Genomic DNA, 21,666 nt, shown 5'->3' on the forward strand with positions numbered 1-21,666 from the left:
GAAGAAGGTGCTTGAGATATCACACCTGTCTCTGAGCAAGAATCTGAAGAAGTGACTTCCATTGTCCTCTGCCATAAAATGGATGTGACAGAATTTGTGAGATTTATGTTGGCCAAATTTCTGTTACCAACAGATAAATGTAGTCATAATGAGGTCAGCAATTATGATTCTCAGAGGATTTTAATATTGGGAGGTTTGACATTGCTGCATAAACTAAAAATTCTTAAAATTTTCTGCAAAAGAGTGTTTTGGATCAAAGCTTCTTGGCATATTGTTTTGAAAATTCTTTCATTTTTGACTAGGTATAAAAAAATTATTTACAAAATAAAAAATCTTCAAAATATGCAACCCAAATATCCTATTTTGAAAAAGGAAATCAGACTCATCTGAACGTTTTCCTTTTTTTTTGAAAATCATTTGATGCAAAAATCATCATTTTTATGAAATATGTCAGCTTATAGAAACTAAATTATCTGTTGGAAAGGATTCCTTTGAATACTTTCAGCCTGCTCTTTCTAGAAGATTATGTTTTATTTATCCAATCTGAAAGAGGGCAGATTTAGATTGGATATAAGGAAGAAATTTTTCACTCAGAGGGTGGTGAGGCACTGGAACAGGTTGCCCATAGAAGTTGTGGATGCCCCATCCCTGGAAGTGTTCAAGGCCAGGTTGGATGAGGCTTTGGGCAACCTGGTGTAGTGGAGGGCTTCCCTGCCCATGGCAGGGGGGTTGGAACTAGATGATCTTTAAGGTCCCTTACAACCCTAACCATTCTATGATTCTATGATTCTATGCTATGGACAGGGAAGAAAATCGTTATTCGAAAACCGTGTCAAAGACACTCTGATAAATTCATGCTACTGTACCTAAATTTCAATCCATAGGAAAGATAATCTATTGGGAAAGGATGTAAAGGAATACAAAGCCACAACTTTACTCTCATCACTTACACAGTTTCGCTAGGTCAAAATAATCTGTGTAGCTCCGGCTGTACATCACCAGGGCTTTTCTGGCTTGCCATCCATCTGTTGACAGACAGATATCAAACGTTTCTCCAGAAAGTTGACAGATTGCCTCTACAAGCCTATAACCTTCTGCCAGATTAATTTATTTTGGGTGGTTTATTTGAAAGCAATGGATGTGTTTCCTGGGGCCAAAGCTGTATTTCCAACCCCAGGAGGCACAAATGGGTGTTATGGCACTTTTAAGCAGTACCACAAGCCTAACAGAGATTGTAGGACCTTGCTGGTATTTGGGCTCAGGTACCCGATGAGGATGGGGTTCCCAGCTCAGTGTGTCTGAGAATGTCTGGTCTGGCTGAGGCATCATGAAAAGTGTTCTCACTGTCTGACTTTACATGTTTAACATTAGGAAGATAGTTCCCCAATTGTCCCAATATTCAGGGAAAGTGGAACATCCACAAAGCAAACCAGAAAAAAAAGTCTACTGCTTTGAGGGATATGTTACTTTCAGTTCCTCTTTTTTCTTTGCTGGAAGTAGAACAGTGAGATAAAGCTCAAGAACTACGCTCCTCTGATAATGCTCACATTTCTTCAGTGTAAAATATTTCATTGAAAAAATTCTAATCAACCCCTGTGAAAATCTACAAAAGGTCAGGATAAATGAACCATGGAACAAATTTCTGGGGCAGGCTTCTCATCATTTGTTGCCTTTAATTCAAGAAAACATTTCTTGCTAAAAGATATATGATCTTTCGTCTGCAATTTATGGGATTTGGTGCAAAAATTACTGGGTGAAATTTGATGGCCTATGCTATGCAGGTCAGATTAAATGATCACAATGGCCCTTGACCTTTGCAGCTATTAATCTTTCATGAGAGCAAAGCCATAAAAGACAGATGAACTGTAATAAAAAGAAACTGGAGTCTCTGGAGGACTATTTAAAGGATCTCTTGAATTAGCTAATGCAAGAAAAAGATATTTTCTGATAGAAAGGCCTTAAAACTCTGAAGTTACACAGATTATTTTTCATTTTGACAAGAGCAGAAATTGCATTTTAGTTAATTTTTTGTTGTTGTTAATACTCTTCTTGTTTCTCTCCATTTGGGGTGTTATCAGAAAGGGGAGGAGATTTAATGAAAAATGGGAACATGAAAATATTGTGAGGTTTGCCCTTTCATGGATTTAGAAAATGTTTATTACTCAAAAAGCCAATTCACTTTTGGAAGAAAAGTAGAAACATCATGTGACCAGGATTTGTAGCCCTGCTTAAGCCAGAGGCAGTCCCTTTGGCCTCCCCGTCTCCATTCAGCATGCTAGAGGTGGGGCTCAGGCAGGAAGAGCATAGGCAGCTCTGTTTGGGAGTAGGACCCAAGTGCTCAACTCTGGTGTTGGTAACACTCAGCCGAGAAGGCATTGGGCTGTGCTCAGGGAAGGCTTGGTTGGGAGGTGTTCAGGGCTTTTGTCCTGATCATGGTGAGCTGAAGGGGTCGATGGATACCCAAGGAGATGCCAGGAGCCCTGTAAGCCATGTCCTAAGGAAGGAAGGGGCCTGACCTCAGGGACTGGGCCCAGGAAGCGGAAAGACTTTCCAGAGATGCCTGTGACATACTATGGGAGGAATCTGGATGTGGAAGGACTAAAGGAGCTTCTTTCTGTTTAAGCCAAGTCCCAGCCAGCAGATCCATGTGTCCTATCCAAGATGGATTGAGGAAGGTGACGATGGCACTGAGGCAAAGAGGAGATGTGTGAGATGTTTTTCTAACAGGCCAGAGCTTTTCTGCTTGGAAAGTGCTGGGAGTCAAGACTGCCGAGGATGGAAGCATCAAAAAATGAAAGATATTCACGTCCTGTGGAGCCTATGGGGGAGTAACACTGCTTGTAAATGCTTTGCTGTGTATGAGCTCCAGGGAGACTCAACTGGGGAACTGATGCAGGGCTTGCAGTGCAACTGCAATATGGTTGGGATAAGTCAGGGAAGAGTCAGGATGTGAAGAATACAAAAACGAGACCCTGAAATCATTCACTGTTATGTGATGGGGAGGGTTGGAGGAACGGAAAAACAAGGAGAGAGCACCTGCAATTTCATGTATTTTAGGAGTGCAAGGAAATACTATGAAAAAGTAATTCTGCTTCTCTGACAAATGAAAACAGCTCAAAAAGTTTGAAAAGTAACGTGACAGTCTCTTCTCTTGTGATTGTTTTCACAGAAGAGATACAGCATTGTGTGCGTTTAACAACATACATTAGTGCTGACAGAATGAATTGCTGAGTAGGGCTGAGAAAGGTTGGGAAGATGAAAATGAATTAATCGGAGAAAGCTAGACCAGTGGAGAAAGGAAAAATAGAAGTAAATCAAACTGAGTAGTTTCCAAAGTACACAGGATGCCTATCACTGACTTCTAGGATGTTTCAGTCCTTAAAAAATTTTGTGGTACCTGCAACTAGGGACTTATTAATTCAGTTGCTGCCATTACTACTTGTGTCTTATAATTGTTTTTTTCTACCATGAGCTACACTGTAATTTGAATACATATATTGCAATCTAGTAGAGGGCACAGTATGCTATGGCGCCTGGAGACAAAAAATATCTCTCCCTAAAACATATACCTATTAACACCTGGCTCTTGAGATTAACTTCCATTGTCTCATTGAACTTTAATAACTCTATTGACATTCCTTCTGGGGTGACAATTAAAAATCCTGGAGGTACTGGTATCTTCTAAATGAGTGCCATATCCTGAGGTGGTGCAAGTGGCAGCAGTGAAACTGCAGCAGCTGGTTCTCACTGAGGATCTGGTCTGACTAATATACAATTTGCCAAACAACTATGGTCAGAGATGAGTGCAGGGAATGCAGGTCACCAGCTCTGAGCAACCTTTCTGACAGCTGAGATGGAGCTGGAAGGAATTTTCTTTAAGATTGTCCCACCACTGGCCGTAGAGCAGAAGGGGACAGCTCGCAATACAGTCCCACCAGTAGCAGCTCAGGCCCTTGCAAATCCCAAGGCTGGCTCTGCCAACTGCTGGCTTATAACCCAAACGTTGGTTAGAAGAACCCATATGTTTGTTAGAACAGCATCGTTCTTCCTTTTCCAGTTCTTCTTGTAGTCCCCAACCACATAATTCCCACCACCATTCTTATTATATGCATGAAGGAATCTGGTGGTTTTTCTAATACCTGTGTGTATTTTTCAGTTATTACTTAAATAGTGCTTCTCCAGTGACCTGTGGTTAAGGCGTTCTGCTGGCTCACAGGTTGAGCTTTTCCCACAGGGATGTTTAAATTAGATGAAATGAAAAAATGATGTTAGGTGAACAGCTTTTCTTTTCTGCCTGGTTTGAGTTCAGTCTCGACTACGAGTGCACTCTGGTAAGTGCTCGGCTCCTCACTGCAGCTCTCGTTCCTGCTCTTTGGGTCGCTGACTCACGCTTGCCAGCTGAGTCAAGGTGTAGGAATGGTTAGTGAAGCCTGCCAGCTGGACTAGTAGGAAAAACACTCCAGCTTGAGTTTTACAATAAATGGCAAAGCAGTTGATCTCAGACAACCTGGTTTATTTCTTATCCTCGAATAAAAGTTTTCATTGTAGTCTCAGCTGTTGCACTTTCCTGCTGTATGCTTATTCATCAAGGTCTGGGTCTCTGTTCTGAAACAGAACTGATTTGGGCAAGCACACGGTGAGACTGAGAAAGAGTTTCCCTCCACCAAAAATCAAATACTAGTTTGAGGGTGAAGGGAAAGAAGAAAAACTGTTATTGGGATTCCCATGCTGCAGTGTCCTTTCCTGGCAGAATATTTACTTCCACTGTCCGTGTTGCCTCCTTTTGGTCAGCACATCATTCTGCTCTTCCCCACAGAATATACAGAGATGAGGACATGAGTGTGCGTCTTAGACCGTCTGTCCATGATTTCATTTCTATTTAGAGGTTAATGAAATAAAGCCCAGAAAGAAGTTCTTCAAAGAGTGGAAAAAGACAGTCAGTGTCATTTTTCAGCTAGGTGGGATTTCTGTGAAGCACTTGTGGCAAGGCTCATTCCTTAGAATATGCTTCATAACAGGGTGAAGGATCTGGCTTTCATATATAATCCATCTCCAGTGATTTGTCTTTCTCCTCTGCAAAGAGAACACTTACTTTCAGACAGGCCTCTATGAATCTTATCTTGGTTAACATCAGCAAATAAACCCATGGCTTTTTCAGCTAAAACACAGAAGTCTTTATCCTTTATGCTGAAAAGCTGGTAAATTCATAGTTTTTCCAGGCTCACATCTTGTTATTTGTGAGCAGTTACACACACACACATACCAGTGGCTTACACAAATGCAACAAAATTATTTGAAAATTATTCCTATTCATCAGGAATTTAAAATTAATTTGTTATAGGAACATGGTTTATAGCAGGCAGAGACTGAGAACTCGTAATGGAATTTGTAAACTGTACATTAGTCTTCAAGCCCGGCACAATGCTGTTAAACAGAGCACATTATGCAGCCAAAAGATGTTCCATTACCTTACAGAGCGTAAATTACATGTAGATGGTCTTCTCATGTGTTTATATAATTTTTGCACATGCAACATTTGGGTCATTAAATTATATTACTCCAAAGCTGACACAAGTATTTAGAGATCTTGCTAGGTTATGGCCTTTGGAAAGTCAGGTACTTCCCAATGGCAATCTGGTTTGGTTGCAAAGAATACATGAACAATCCCATTATCCTGAAGTCAGTAAGGAACAAGAGGGGTCAGTTTTCTCTCTTTACAGTGAGCAGCTGCTTGAAAACAAGCCTCTTCTGGCTTGTTTTTCATGCCACAAGCCTCTTCTGGCTTGTTTTCCATTTTCCTCCGTGCCACACTATCATCACTTGTTGGCCTCTCTGATCCTGGCTATTTCTACTGTAGAGACATGGTTTTGGAACATACATGACCCCAGAAGTCGATGCCAATGCTGCCCTGTGGAAGCCGGTAACCAGGCTCCTTCCTCCAGCACTAGTTTGCGTTTGGAGTGAACTTATTTTCATTCTGACAGATGCATCTCAGAGTGAAAACCAGAAATATGCTCAAGACCTGATCAATGTCATCAGATAGTAAAACAAAGATATTGTTGGATAAGTAAAGCAGCTTTTTTTTCCCATGATGTTATAATCTGTAGGTGGATGCATGTGCTTGAAAATTATACTAGGAATCAAATCTGCAGGAAAACAATATCAAGTAGAAAAATGAGTCAGCCCAATAATAAATAGCAGTAACAACAGTAACACATAACATTATCTTAATCTATTAGTAATTGACATTGTCATCACATTATTCAAAGTTGGCTTTAATTAGCTGCACTTTATTTTCTTCTCTTGTGTATTGCTCAAGGCAAATTGGTGGGACTTTGTATCTGCTGTTGCTGTTCCTTCTGTTTGCTTTAGTATTTCCTTTTTCTTTCTGTGCCACTGCCTTCTGCTTGTGCCAGACACTAATCTGAACTTTATTAATCATTCTTTTTTCCTGCTATACAATACAACAGTATTGGACTTGAAAATTTCAACTCATAATCATCTGCTGCTTTTTTTTTTCAGTGTTGTCAGTTGTCTCCTTTGCTTTTTCAGCGTTAGGTCTTTGGTAGTGTCCTTTCAAATGAACCTCTGAGATACGTTACGTTTCCTCTTTTCTCACACGCAGATTTTCCTTTGAATTCTTTGCGTTCTTTTCCCCTGGCTTCATCTACATCTACAGCTGTATTCTTACTCCAAATGTACTCCAACTCTCATCCCACTACTGTTACAGTAAAAAAAAATTAATCACACATGATCGTTGTATAAATCAGTAGTTTGTTTCAGTTTGGCATCATGCTGGTCTCTAGATTCTTCACTACATTTGTAAAAAACTTCTTTTCTGATAAAACATTCCTTGTAGTTAGTTTTTTTAAGAACACCTTAAAGACATAGGGCTTTTCCCTCTTGCTAGAGCCTGCAGCTAAGATGCAACAACTCTTTATTTTGTTACCTTTCTTTTCAATTCTGTTGCTATTTCACAATTTTGTGATCTAGAGCATATTCAGGAAGCTGTTTCCATTTCATTTGCTCAAGCCAGGAATCTGATATGTGACACTATATTTATCCCTTTCTGTCCTATTTTCATTTGCCGAGCACCCCCAAAGAACCAGCTTGTCTTGACATATTGCTCAAAGGCAAGTGAGAAACAAAACCACCAAGAGTAAGAAGCTTTGAGGCTTTTTGCTGGCTTTATCCTTCTCCTAAGTGAGGCCAGATTGTAGGGAGAGCGAGTAACTTTGTGGGAGATAATCAGACAATGCTAAGACAGCAATTTACTCATCAACTTAGACTGTTATATCCAGAATAGCAGTACTGTTGCTGCCTCCGTGCACCTTGCCCTCTCTCAAAGAGCACGTCTTGAAGGTAGTTCTCAAAGTCTCTACACCAGCACCGCATAAAGCTTAAAGAATGTAAAAGCTTGTCACCTTTACAACCTTCTCTTGGCTTGGAGAAAACCATGCACCTTCAAGCAATCATTCCACTGCTAGCGGTAGATTTTATACTGGTACCACTTCTATTGTGAATGTTACTCCAAACTCTTCTCTCTGATCAAAATGTTTTATTAAGGTTTCTGGGGCCTTGCTACGTCTCATACACAGAGATGCAATTTACAGTTCTGCAGAAAGACTGTATTCCAGCTAAATTTTTGTTTGGCAGAATTACACCTTTTTCTTTTTTTTCCCCTTTCTTTTTTTCTTTTATATCAGTTGCAGTAACCTTCTTGAGCTTGCTGGAAGGAAACTATTGGGCTGTTTGCATTAACCTTTAGGGTGCTTATCATTGAGCCTCATAAACTGAGCTCACTCTTCAGCTTCCCTTGATCCACAGTGCTCTTTTCATTTAGACACTGTGTGCACTGCTTTCTGTTTGCTTCTTCTTGGTGGAAGCTGGGGGCCTCTCAACCACAGAAACCCAGTAGTAATCAGGTGCCAAATGCACGCATGCGGCTTGAAGCCCTCCAGTCTTGTGCATCATCTGGGTTTACAGTGCACCTCTTTAGAGGCTTATGATAGCTGAAACAAATGGTAGCCTAAAAATTTCTAAAACCCATACTTTATTCCTTGCTCCAGATAACGCAAAAGTATGTCACCATTCACACAAAGTTGTAAGACTGGATGCAACTGTCTTCGTTACTGGCGTTTAAAGTTCTGTCTTTTCCTGCTCCTAGGTCTTTTCTGAGTTCAAATCAAGTTCCTCTACGTGTCTATCACCTTTCCTCGACAAATGTATCCCTCTGCCAGGCTCTAGATCTCTCTGTCTCTCAGAGAAATTTCCATTGATTGAGTCTGGGGCATGGCCTTCAAAGGCTCACAGCCTGGTCATGCTCCAGCCTGCTCTGTCAACAAGGTCTTCTGAGCAGCCCGAGCCTATACTTGTGTCCAGACATTTAGTTTGTGAGGGAGGGTATGGGGTGGAAACAATTCTGAAATTTCCGGAGACATGGAAAAATTGAGACCAAGAGGTTTACATCCAGAAAGAAAGAAGAACAAAATAGTAGAAAACAGAAGAAGATTTCAGTTATTTCTCTTCAGATTAACTCCTCAGCAGTAAACCCATGGTTTATTTCCCATGCCATAAGTCTCTATATATAGCCAAGAAGATGAAATTTTAAACAAATATAACTAGCATAATTTTATTTCAGTCAGTAGTCACTTTTATCTGCCTACTTACCTTTATGGCTTGCTTCGCTGCTGTATATGTAAACCTCTCAAATAATTATGGCTTTGTCATCACAACAATTCTCCAAGGTAGACAACTATTATGAGCTTATTGTAATTGGAAAATTGAGGTGCAGAAAAATTAGCTATTTGCTCAAGGTCAGGTAAGGAGTTTCAGAAACTCAGTCCCAGGTCACTGGCTTCTCTCCACCATTTGTAAAGGTTTTTATACATATATACATGCTTTTGTGCTTTTGAGAGTTTTATAACTGTTAAATGACTGATGCTGTTAGCATTCCATTCATTTATTTAAAAAATTAGAACATTTAGTACTGGTGACAGACACACTGAATTAGGATTCTTGGCTTATGAGTCACAAATTGCATGTATTATTCAAAGGTTTCTTAGACAGCGATATGACTGCAGTTTATAACCCCGCTCTCCCGAGGGACATACACTAATTTGTTCTTACGGAATCACCAGGATAAAAAAAAAAAGTAGGTATTTATATCCAAACTAATGCTGGGAAGACAGGTGGTTTTGGCATCTGAACTTCCTCTATCTTTTTGTGACTTTATAGGCCAAATATCTTACAGTGTTTCTCTGCATATTGATTCACATTTCTTTACATATCCAATTGTCATTTTTGCAACAATACTTGAATGGGAAAGGTTACAATTCTAATAAAAAAATAAAATTATCTGATTTTTAGCCCCAGTGATTTCCATTCCACTATGGACCAAAACATTAAAAAAATATAAAGTAGTTTTAATGTGGAGTTTCTGGATTGTCAAGAAAGGTGACTCAAGCCAAACTTAGCAAATGTATGGAGCTGGGCAAATATATATTTTTTTTGTTCAAAGGCTGAATTACAAAATTTAATGAAAAAAAAATGCTATTCTTAACATATTCATTTTTAAAATGGTAATAAAAATTAAATTATTTAAAATATTTGAGCCAAAGTAAACACTTTTCTTGATCAGAAAAATAAATAATTTATAGCAGTTTAAATAAAATCAAATGCAATTTAATAAAAAATAGGATACTATTTTCCAGTTCAGCACTGGTAGCCTTACTCTCCGAAGGTTACAACATTAAATTACAGTGCAGTAAATAACATAGAAGCGCCTTCTCTAACTAGTTTTAAGCAGCAATTGCAACTGTTTCGGTCTGAAACAGGCCAAAGCTCTTCTGCTTTTTAAGTCCATGTAGAGTCTAAAAAGGTCTGCGAGTGTTCACACTCTTCCCTGTTCATGATGAAGTGTTTGACTATGGTGTCATTCTCTTTTTTTTTTTTTCGGACTGAGACATCTTCACCAAAATTATTTATAATCAGGTGACTGGAGAATTAATCTGATCTATGGTGATGTTCTAGTTTTTATTTTTAATAAATAAAATCCAAATTTAGGGGCTCAGCTCCAAGCTAGGTTTTGCTACAGAGAGTTCCAAATGCAGCGAGATACCTGCTGGGCTGACAACGTAGATGCTTATCTGTGGATTGACAACCACTTTCGTTCATAAGCAGCTGTTATTTTTCCCCTTTCTATTTTCAGTTCACTTTAGACGACTCTTCTTCCATGTAATTTCTGAGTATTGTCTGGGGACCTGGAGTACGTGTGGCTGAGGGTGCAGGAGAGTTAATTCTACGAATTAAACATAGCATGTTGAATTAAGGAATGACAAAGATCTTTCTAATCTCTCTGAAGACATTTCTGTTGGGTTGTGATGTGTCTTGGTGGTAAAGCTGTACTTAGAAACTAAAGTCTTAAAGCATTAGATAGTTTTGATGAGTTACTAAAATATGCAGTTAGGGGATGAGTACTTTTGGTGAAATCCTGGTCCAGTTTACCATCACCAGGAATTTTGTCAGTGACTGTAATGGACTAGGAAATTCACCTATTTAAAGAAAGGAAATGAATGAACAACCTCCCTTTTTTTTTTTTTTGTAACACATTTTTCTTACATGATTTTCAAAATACTAAGACATCATTTCATTTCATCCAGCTTTCATGAGCCTCTTGAAGCGTACATTTCCCAAGAAGACCCGTATTCAGATATTAATCTTTATCTCCAAACCTCTGGCTCTCTCTGAACTGGTCTCCTCCGTTTTTCCTGTTGAAAAGCCTCACGTCGCGGTCCAAGTGCACGTCACTGGGGCTGCAGGAGGAACCTCTGGTTACGGCATGTTCTGAAGGCAGCTCACCCAGAGCAAGGAGGAGGGAGAGGAGGACAGTGTTTATTTCCACAGTGGCTAATTTTCCAAATGAAGAACTTAATTATTCAACTGCCAGGCAGAGTTTATGCCTGTGAATACAGTAAATGTATGTCAGTAGCTGCGATAGAAAGGGCCCGTGGTCCTGGGGAGCAGGTGCTGGAGTGATCCCTGCTCCCCAGGAGCAGCACCTGTTGGACTGGGGTCTGCTGTTGGATAACCCTTCTGTAGTACAAAGGGAGGTCATATTATTGGGTACATTTTAATTCTTGCTGGTATTAGTCATAGCCTCGGTGACTCATCAATCTGGCTCACATAGTAAAAGCAGATTTACCCTTTATAGGATTTGGCAGTTGGTAGATGATTGTTTCCCTTCTGTGAATCAGACTTTTATTTATTTAGTGTAATCAAGAAGGAACTGTCTGTTTTGTGACCTTCTAGGTTAGTGAAAGGGAACAAAGGATTTCTCTTTATTATTATTATTTTTTGGCATCATGCAGTTAGCAGAACAATGCAAAACTATGATAAAGGATCATACTCTGGTTGGCTGGATGCTTGGACTGTAGCTGCATGTCACATTGTTATTCCATTTGGTTTGAAGAATTCTTTTATATAAGCAAAAATAATCATTTTATTAAAAATAAAGAAGAATTCATACTCTTTAGAATCAGTCCGGGAAAACTACTCCCTTCCAGCAGATACCTAGGTAACCATTTAACATGTAAGGCACTGGAAGCTCCTTGAATAATTTTACTAAGCTGCACAAAAATAATGAGAGTTTTGCAACATGCCTGGCTATTGGACAAAGTACATCCTGCCAGATTACAGACATATTTTATGCAAATTAAAGAAAAGAAAAATAATCAGATGGCATGCAGGGACTGTGGTAAGCAGCTCAAGGGCAGCAATCCATGTAACAGATCTAAAACACACGTAGAGATTGCTCAATGACAGTGGAGCTGAACGAAATTATAAAAAGCTAAGAACAACTAACCAGAAGTAATTAGTTGGTTACTGCTTCTTATCCAGATAAGGAGAAAATGCCATTTGGAAAGTTCATGCAGTTCCTAAACTTTGTATTTTGTTTAAAGAAAATGGCTTCAGCAGCATGAAGTACACTTATTCACTGCCCGGTCCTGGCACTCAGTAGGCATTTTGCTGAGACCTGTAAATGATCTGCAATATGTCCAGGGAATGCCAACAAGCATTATTCATCGCTACAGCTGCATTTGTTGCATAGTTTTTGAAGTCGGTTATTTCTAAATGTTTTTCCCTTCAGTGTTTAGCTAGCGAAAGTTTGCAAAGAGAGTGAGAAACCTTGGTGCTGAGTGAAGCTAAGCTAGACTGAAACACGTGGAATGAAACACCACCAGCAGGAAAGCAAAAAAGAGGGCTTTTTTTCTGAAGTTTATTTCAAGAAATTTTCATTAGTGTTCCCTGTGGTAAGCCGTAGTGGGGCTCTATGTCCTGGTGAGGTGGGCTGGCTGCACGCGGGTGCACCTGCCAAGGTGGTCACTGGCCTCCATGGTGGTGGTGATGGGGATCTGACCGTTGCACCCATGCAGGGAGGGCTTCTTGCCCTCCTCTCTGCATTTCTGTGCTGCCACACTGTTTCACTAGGTTGAGGAAAAGTATGTTTGGAAGAAAAATTAGTAAAACTCTAGTTCATCAGGCTACATACTTGTAAAGGTACATTGCAGAGTAATCCCTGCTTCTTTTAAACCATCATTTTCTAGAATATTAAAAGGCTTCAACTTTGAGATGGGGAAAAATGTATGTTAGGTACAAATGATGACTGCCTAATCTGTTTAGTGGGGATGGGGACATTACAAGCAAAGCTCCCATGAATAATTTCTTTATTAAGCAGATCTTACTAAGATTAAATTACCAAATTGAGAGTGTTTTCCATCAAAGATTATGCTTCACTTAGCAGTGTATGATCAATGAATTACATCAAATGGTCAAGGCATACTGCAGGTTATTCTTCGTTAGGACCTATAAGGACAAGATAAACAGTCATCTGTGGGCAACGGTTTCAGTGGAAGGTGAATCAGTGATATCCTGAGATCTCTTTCACTCCTCTATTTTTATCTATTAAGGGGAAGATAAAATGACGGGAAACCATGTCAGTGGACCTGAGTTCAGAGATGCATAATTTGACCTGAAAGAAGATCGATTCTATTTCTGTTGAAGCCAGTGGGAGATCTCTGAATACAGCCCAATTCATGCTCAAAGCTATAGTGGTTTTGACTTAAAAGAAGATGTAAAGAAGTGCTTATCTTGAAGATTGCACTTAAAGTACATTCTCAAAATCTTTACTCTGACTCTGATAATACCGTGACACACCACCGTGATCACAAATACAGTGTGGTTTCACCTAAAATACTCCCAAAGCAAATGTTATTGAATTTCATAGTACAAGCTATGAGATAACCTCTTGCAAGTAAAATGATCACGAATACAACTAGACCGAGCAGAAAATTTTTGGCGAGACAAACAAGTGCACTTTGTTCTTCCACTTTCTTTTCCTCAGAAGCACAATACTCCTGAGACCAGCAGCTGTCAACAATATGAGAGGAAGAATAATACACAGTATCAGTTGCCTGTTGTGCTAGGCACTGTGCAAAGATACAGTAACTGAAGTTAGTAATATTAATGATTTTATTATGCCTTTCAAGATTTTTACTGTTCTTCAAGCCTTTTTTTCCCATTTTCCTATTCTACATAAGAGTTTCAACTATTGCTTAATAAAAAAAAATCTAGTTCACACAACCGTGCAGGAAAACTAAGAGTTCAAAAGTAGAAAACAGAATAGAAACAAGACACTTTTTTTTTTCTTTTTAATTTCTGAAGCGTCACAAGTTTAAAGTCAACCTCAAAGTTTATTTGTTCTTGCTCTGAATTTGTGGGACTACCACTACCAAGAAAAAAGCAGACGCTCTGCCAGACAAACCATTCTGTCTACGTACATGAGATAAGGAAATGGTGGGGGAAATAAACTACTGCAAAGAACCTGGAAATCAAGCATAAGGAGATTAAACTGCCAGCACTTTCAACACTTGGTTGTGCAGATAAGGTCAGTGCCCAGGAGAGAGCTGGGAACTGATCCTGGCAACTCCTGGGGAAGGGAGACAAGCAGCATCAAGTGTAAATGAAGCAGCACTCACCAATGCAAAGGTTCAATCAGCTGCAAAGCTTAGTTCTTTCTTAATGAGTGTCCCTATGAAAAACCTCAATGAACTGCCACGACTGTCCGTATTCTTGTCTCTAGGTTAAGGGAAGTAGGTGGGAAACAAAGAGCGCAATTATTGTTCTTCGCAAAATAGTTCAGCTTGCAAGCTGCTTGCCGCAGGATGCTGTGAATGCTAAAAGCTTACGCAGCATTACGAGGGAACTGGACAAGCCCATGGGTACGAAATCAGGAAATATTAACAAAACAAAACAAAACAAAACAGAACAAAACGAACCTGACAACCCACCTATACTGATCTCAGGAAAATTAGTTTTATTTTCTCTGGAAAAATCCTCTGGTGAGGATGCATTTCATGAAATATCTTCTGTTTTCCTTGTTCTCACACTCTTCCTTACACGTTGACTTGTGGTCACTGCTGGAGGCAGGATGCTGGGTCTAAATGGGTTTTTGACATGACCTACTACAACTGTCTCAAGGCTATAATGTTATGAGGCATACTCACTGGCAGCAGCTGAAGATCTAACCCATCAGCTGTTGGAAGTTCTCTTAGATGTCACGCAGTTTTTGTGGCTACCAAGTAGTTTCCAGAGACACCTTTTCCCAGAATCCCAACAAATAAAGCAATTCTGCACGGTTTAGCCACTTCTGACTGTTGGTGAGTCACTTGTTGGGATTGCAGCTTATGGAAGGGGTCAAATGCTTCATTAACGAGGGCAGGCTGCACCACACTGGAAAATCTTTTTTCCTCAGTATACCCTTGATAGTTCTAAAATCTAAGAAATGAGTTGCTACAAATAAACAACATCTGCGTGTTATCAGTATTATCTGTGTTCAGGATGGAACACATTTGTCTGGGTAGAGCCTGAAAGCCCTCCCAGGAATATTTCAAATTCATTTCCTAGGTAAAGCAAACAGATACTTATGTCCCAGCCCTACATCCCACACTGACTCCTGCATCCACAAGGAACCCCAGTGATCTCTCTGCATCCATACAGGCCAACCAGCACAGTGCACTACCTTTTATAATTACTACAGTATGACTCCTTGATGGGTATGCTTCCATTTTGTCATTTCTTCCTAATGAGGAAATCTAATCGAAGTCCAGGAATGAATTAAAATGTACAAAGAGTCTTAAATGAAGAAGTGTTAAGTATCCATGTAAGCTCAAATCAGATATCTAAGTTATCAGATGAGAAACGCAGCTCTTGGAAACAAAGTTGCACCAGTAGATTTATTTCAAACAAATACATTTCTGTGTGATTAAAAGAAACACCTGGAGCTGCTGTAAGTAGTTTGGAAACAAAATAAACCACTTTGTAATCATATATTAAGAAAAAAATATGTATGAATCTCAACGATTGATTTGTAGAAATATAGTCCAAATTTGCCCAGAGAAGTTGTGGATGCCCCATCCCTGGCAGTGTTCAAGGCCAGGTTGGATGAGGCTTTGGGCAACCTGGTGTAGTGGAGGGTTTCCCTGCCCATGGCAGGGAGTTTGGAACTAGATCATCTTTAAGGTTCCTTCCAACCCTAACCATTCTATGATTCTATGATTTGTAAAAAAGTAATCACAATTTTAGTACAAATGAAAACTTTATTTTAAATATCACCATGTTTAGGGAAAACACAAGAAAGAAAAAATTGGTTAAATTTTCAGTCTTGATTCAACAGAGGGAGGTCTATGATTAAAAAAAGCTGGAGGATACAAATCAAGTGCTTTCCTGAAACCTTTTTACTTTTCCTAGTAACCATATGTGTGAATTATTCCTTCAGCAGAATGGCCTGTGGATTCACACAATTTAATTAAACTGTGGCTCAGACTTACACTGCAATGTAATTATTTAAAGAGAAACGTAGTAAATGGGAAAATCTTACCTTTTTGTCTCCCAAAATCCACTGGTGGAAGCTTCAGTATTTCTTCAAGTTCTCATTTCTAATTCCCGTTGCCTTCTTGACTGCAAGACACTACTGGCTTTCAATTAACTGGTAGTGACTGACTGCTCCAAGCGCAATCCTAGCCTCCTGTAAATGCAAAGTAAAATGGGTTCATAAAAAGTCACCTGTGGAGATTGGTTAAGCTGCCTGTTTGACTGCATGTTTGCAACAGTCCAGGACCATGCATGTAACCAGTCACTGCGATTTGACCGACAGGCAATGAAGATGTGCTAACTTGTGCTTGTTGGAATACATCATTAAAGTGCCTTATCCAGTACTTCACCACATTAGAATATATATTGTGTCAAGGTTGTAATGAAAGTTTTATTTTATTGATACTACATGTAAACTAAAAATGTAACCATGTACCATGTGAAATTTTACATCTTATATCCATGTTTTACTCATCTTAGTTTCTTATGATTAAGCTTTCTGTCTTCCTTCCAGTACCAAGCATACTTCCAGAGAAAAATACATAGATATTATCACTTTTCCTAGCTTTTTTATTAGCATTCAGAGGATTTCAGGACCACACAAGAAGGTCTTTGGCAAACGTCAAATACAGTTTTCCACAACGCTAGACGGCTGCCTTTTTGAAACTCTTTAGCTTCAGTTACAATCAACTGGTTGCAAAAACACTTTAATATATAAGAATTGAAGTGCTGTGCTTTTCTGTCTCAACATGATTTTAATTCATTTTTAGCTGAGACTCCATGCCTGATAAGATCCCCACATCTAACATGCAGCTACCTCTCTCTGTCTGAATTCTTTCCATCAGAGAACTAGGTATAAATTTACCTTCTTTTTTATCACTGTGGGTGTGACACTAACCTGGAGATTCAGTAACAGATAAGAAGAAAAGAAATTATTCCTCTCTGACAATTTGGTAGCCAAGTGATTTTGCTCCTTGTGTAATATTAAAAAAAAAAGTGAAGTTTAAGAGACTGATAGCATTTATTTTCTCTGTCTGCTTACACGTGGTAATAGAGAGATGAGGCCTTAACTTTGTATTTAAATTAGATCTACGTTTTGAGTTGATAACGTTTAATGTTTTACATGTAATCTGTAAAATACATAGATTAAATGTGAAATCAGTACAAATTATGAAGAAATGAATAGATAATTATCATTAATTACTTTGACTCTGAAAGTCAGGTGTCTAGTCTAAGCTAAAGGGCTACCATCAAGAAAATGTGAAGAGAGGAATGCCTGGATACAATTCAGTCCATTCAGAAACAAATGTCTAAAATAGAATCACCCTCTGGAAATGCTTACCTCCTCTTGTTGGTAATGGGCTGAACTTTGATGATTAGCTTCAGTTTGACACCTCACTTTTAAATGGCTAAGATTAGGTGACATGAACCTCATCTTGCCACTGTCTATTTCCACCCAATACAACAAAGCATTTAATAGCACGCTTATACTTAAACATAAGACAAGTGTCATAAATCTTTCTAAGTGTTTTGCTGGAGCAGGTCCAGAGAGCTCATCAGTTTGCAGGATCAAACACTGTATCTTTAATAGTGTTTAGCACTTGAAATTCCTATTGATATCATTGCTCTAACATGCAGTTACAGCTTCAGAATGTGAAGGCCAGATTGGAAAGGATTTATTTATCACTCACCCATGCTGCTGTCTTTACCAAAGAAGTGAAGGTGTAGAAAAAGAGCTTGCACATCTCACATCTGGCTGATTACTGAGCATCTGAAAGTTATTTTCATTTGGGATCTTCTTAAAAAGGCAGGAATGTTTAGAGCACAGATGCTGAAGTGGGAATAGATTTCACGTACGATTACTAAATTTACTTAATAATCCACTAAGCTTACTTTAGGCATTGACCATAGGTGCAATTCAGGACATACGACTTGAGGAATTCAGATTTCCTTTACGTTCCATGGAAAGAGACACCCAGAGGATCAGTGGAATGATCAGAATTAGCTGCCTGTAATCTCCAGCGTTACCCATTTTACTATTTAATTGAAACACTAATGCCTGGTTGTTTCCTGGCAAGGTATAAAGTACACATGGAAAAATAAGATACTGCAAGAACACAGAGCACCTTTTTGAGTCCATTTAACTCCCTTGTAAATTGGCAAGCAAACCCTGCTTTCACTCAAGTCTTGTGTCTAAGCAGCCCAAAAGTGTTTTTTACATGGTATTTACCATATTTTGCAGTACTATTTCACCGCAATCTAGTTAAGTGGCCTGCATAAACTGTGTTGCAGTTTGAATATGAGAGGTTAAACTCTATTTGTATACATATCACAAAGATAAAATAGAAGCGACTTAACAACATTGTGCCTTGGCTTTGGACATGGTGACTACAACATGTTATCATCCTGCCAAAACAAACATGTTGAATTTGTGACAAAGTCCCAGAAAAATAGGTTTTGACTCACTGAGCCACCTAGTTTTGTTTCCAAAATGACCTGAAAGGGTAAAATACTTCTCTCGCCTACATTACTGTTGTTTTAGGCCAAGGACAGGATTGGCTTAAGCAGCTCTGCTCTAACTTTTGTTATACAGTTTGACTTATGACAAATCTAGTCAAAACAAAGGAAAGAAAACATTTCAGGTTTTGAAGGCTATTACATACTGACTTTTTTACAGCTCATGTAAAACGGGACTTTGCATTTGCTTCTCCGACTCCAGTTACCACAATAGGTGTTTGGCAGTGCTGCTCATCCAAGATGACTCACAAATGTAATAAAGGACATGTCAAAGAGGACCTGTTTGTGATATAGTGTTCTTAATGAGCCCTACATACAGCTCTGGCCTGGTAAAAGTGCACAGATAGTGCACAAGGCAGAACGAAGTTCTTGCTGTGGTAGGAGGGTTGCAGTCCAGTCTCAAAACTAAAATTCAGTGGTTTGCATTTTCACGCCCCTTATGATGCCAGAGCCATCAGACTCCAGCATCCCATAAATCTGAGCATTTGAATCAGAGTGAAACACAGATCTTTAGATATTTGCTTCCATATCTACATATCATAACAGATGATATAAAGTATGACCTTAGAAACCCTTTACAAGGGTATGTAGTGATAGGACAAGGGGTAGTGGCTGTAAACTGAAAGAGGGTAGATTTAGATTAGATCCAAGGAAGAAATTTTTTACAGTGAGGGTGCTGAGTCATTGGAATTGGTTTCCCAGAGAAGCTGTGGATGCCCCATCCCTTGAAGTGTTCAAGGACAGTTTGGATGAGGCTTTGAGAAACCTGATATAGTGGAGGGTGTCCCTGCCCGTGGCAGAGGGATTGGAACTAGATAATCTTTGAGGTCCCTTCCAATCCAAACCATTCTATGATTCTACGATTCTATAAAAGTTCAGAGATTTCCTCTTCACTAGCCCATCATCTGTATGTGATTGTGCTGACATTGCTGAGGGGCTCTAAAGTCAATCTAATGTCAGGTCATGTCTAGGCTGGTAAATAAAAAAAGACCAGAGGCAGAAGTAAAGCACTTGCCTCCTCATCATCCACACCGTTCAACAGTTTTTTCCTTGCTTCGTTTTAGCCATCTTCTTATAGCTCCTTCTAGGTCAACACCTAGTGCAGCCTGGCAAACTAAGAGATGGTTCATTTTGGGGACTCAAAAGAAACATTTTCCAAAGGAAATCACTTTTGGCTTTTTTCCAACACAGTTTTCTGCACTTATTTGCCAGACTTTTCATCGGCACTTATCTCCAGATGGTCTTATGTTACTTTTCCAGGCATACAGTGCATACAGCCTCAATGTCATGCTCTAAGTAAACTGCTGACAGTCCTGATAGTAAGAGCATCTAGCAAGCTTTGTTTCAACACAAGAGAAACAGTCAGCTGCACACAGACATTCTGGACAATGGGCGTTGTGGCCTTTTGTCCTTAGTAAAGCAAATTCTGCCCCCACGACATTTTCTGATTTAAGCCTAGAAGAAAGAAGTCCCTCCTAAACCTGAGAATTGTCAGCCAGTTAATTTGGCTGCGGACTGGTACAACAGTACGTGTGTGCAGCTGCCCAGGGCTCGTTTCTGTATCTCCTCGTCTGACAGCTGTTCTTGCAGGGGTCAGTATTAGCAGAGGTGATGGCATCACTTTGGTGTAAAAGAGCTGTGCTTACACAAAAATTGCACCTTCACGTTTCTTGTCCGCTTTATGTGAAGTGGAGAATATTGTGAAAATAATTTGCTAGATTAGATTACTCACATCTACTCTTGCTTCATTTATGGATGACAACCCTATCCCTATGAATGTAAAGTGAAGGGTATGGGTTAGCTAGTGGGGTGGGGCTTTGACATTCCTCAGAATCCTCCTAATTCCTGTCCTGTTACAGGAGTCTCTAGGGGACCCTGCCCACAGAGCTCCCTCTTTCTATTACCTCTGTTAAAGGAACTGAGACCTGTGTACCACCACACATGATGAATGCTGGCAGGCTCCTTTGAGATGGGAGTCTTAAATTCCACATCTTATTCTGTTCCCACAGACTTCTTCCAGTGGGAACCTGCTCTTATCCATTTGAAAGATGAAGAACTTGCAGATACATCCTTTTCTTGCACTAATGAGATCTCCCACCCTATAGATGTTCTCTGAATGATTAGCAGTAATAGTGCTGCCATGGCAAACAATACTTAGAATCAGGCAATCTTGATGAGACCATTTTGGATTATTTTGGATTAAAGGATATTGGTGGTTTTTTTTTTTTATTTTATTTTATTTTATTTTATTTTATTTTGTTTTGATTTGTTTTTTATTTATTGAAAATGTCTTATGGTAAGTAAATAAATAGCTGGAGTTAACTCAGTGTACAAGTTTAATTGGCTGAACTAAGCAGTGAAAGTTACCTGCAGTAACAGCATCAAGGTGTTCCTGAAATACAAGAAGCTGCACCTTGAGAAAAGATTCAGAGCATGGGAGCTGAGAGGCAGGATACAACGAAAGCCTCAAGACCCATGTGTAACGGCCGGGTAATGCTGGCCAAAAAAACCTCCACAGTGAGTTCAGTGAAACCAGAATGTTGAGAATGCAGGCCATCACCTGCAGTAGAACATTTGCCATCTTCCACTTCAAATCATTTTAAAGTTATTAATTGACTTCAGACGATTCCAGAAACATTAGTGCTGCCATACTCACTTAAACAACCAAAACCACAGAATTAGAAAAGGTAATGGCTTTCTGTCAGTGGTTAGCAGTGAAAGGAAGAAAAGCTAGCCCCAAAATGATACCTGAGGATTTCTGGTCCTGCATGAACACCATTAGTTTTGTAACTACCACTGAAAGTAAGTGTAGTGTTATTATCTTTCTCCAGAAGTGCATTGCTGTAATTCTAATGAAACGAATTAATTAATGAACTAATTAACTAACATGCCTTTCAGACTGGAGAAGAGAAGGCTTCAGGGTGATCTTATAGCAGCCTTCCAGGGCCTGAAGGAAGACTACAGGAAAGCTGAAGAGGGGCTTTTTACAAGGGCATATAGTGATAGGACACGAAGCAATGGCTTTAAACTGAAAGAGGAGAGGGGAGATTTCGATTAGATATAAGGAAGGCATTTTTTACAATGAGGTTGATGAGGCACTGGAACAGGTTGCCCAGAGAAGCTGTGGATGCCCCATCCCTGGAAGTGTTCAAGGCCAGGTTGGATGAGGCTTTGGGCAACCTGGTGTAGTGGAGGATTTCTCTGCCCACGGCAGAGGGG

The sequence above is a fragment of the Tauraco erythrolophus genome, chromosome 4 (assembly GCF_009769465.1).
Source record: "Tauraco erythrolophus isolate bTauEry1 chromosome 4, bTauEry1.pri, whole genome shotgun sequence".
In the NCBI taxonomy this organism is placed as follows: domain Eukaryota; kingdom Metazoa; phylum Chordata; class Aves; order Musophagiformes; family Musophagidae; genus Tauraco; species Tauraco erythrolophus.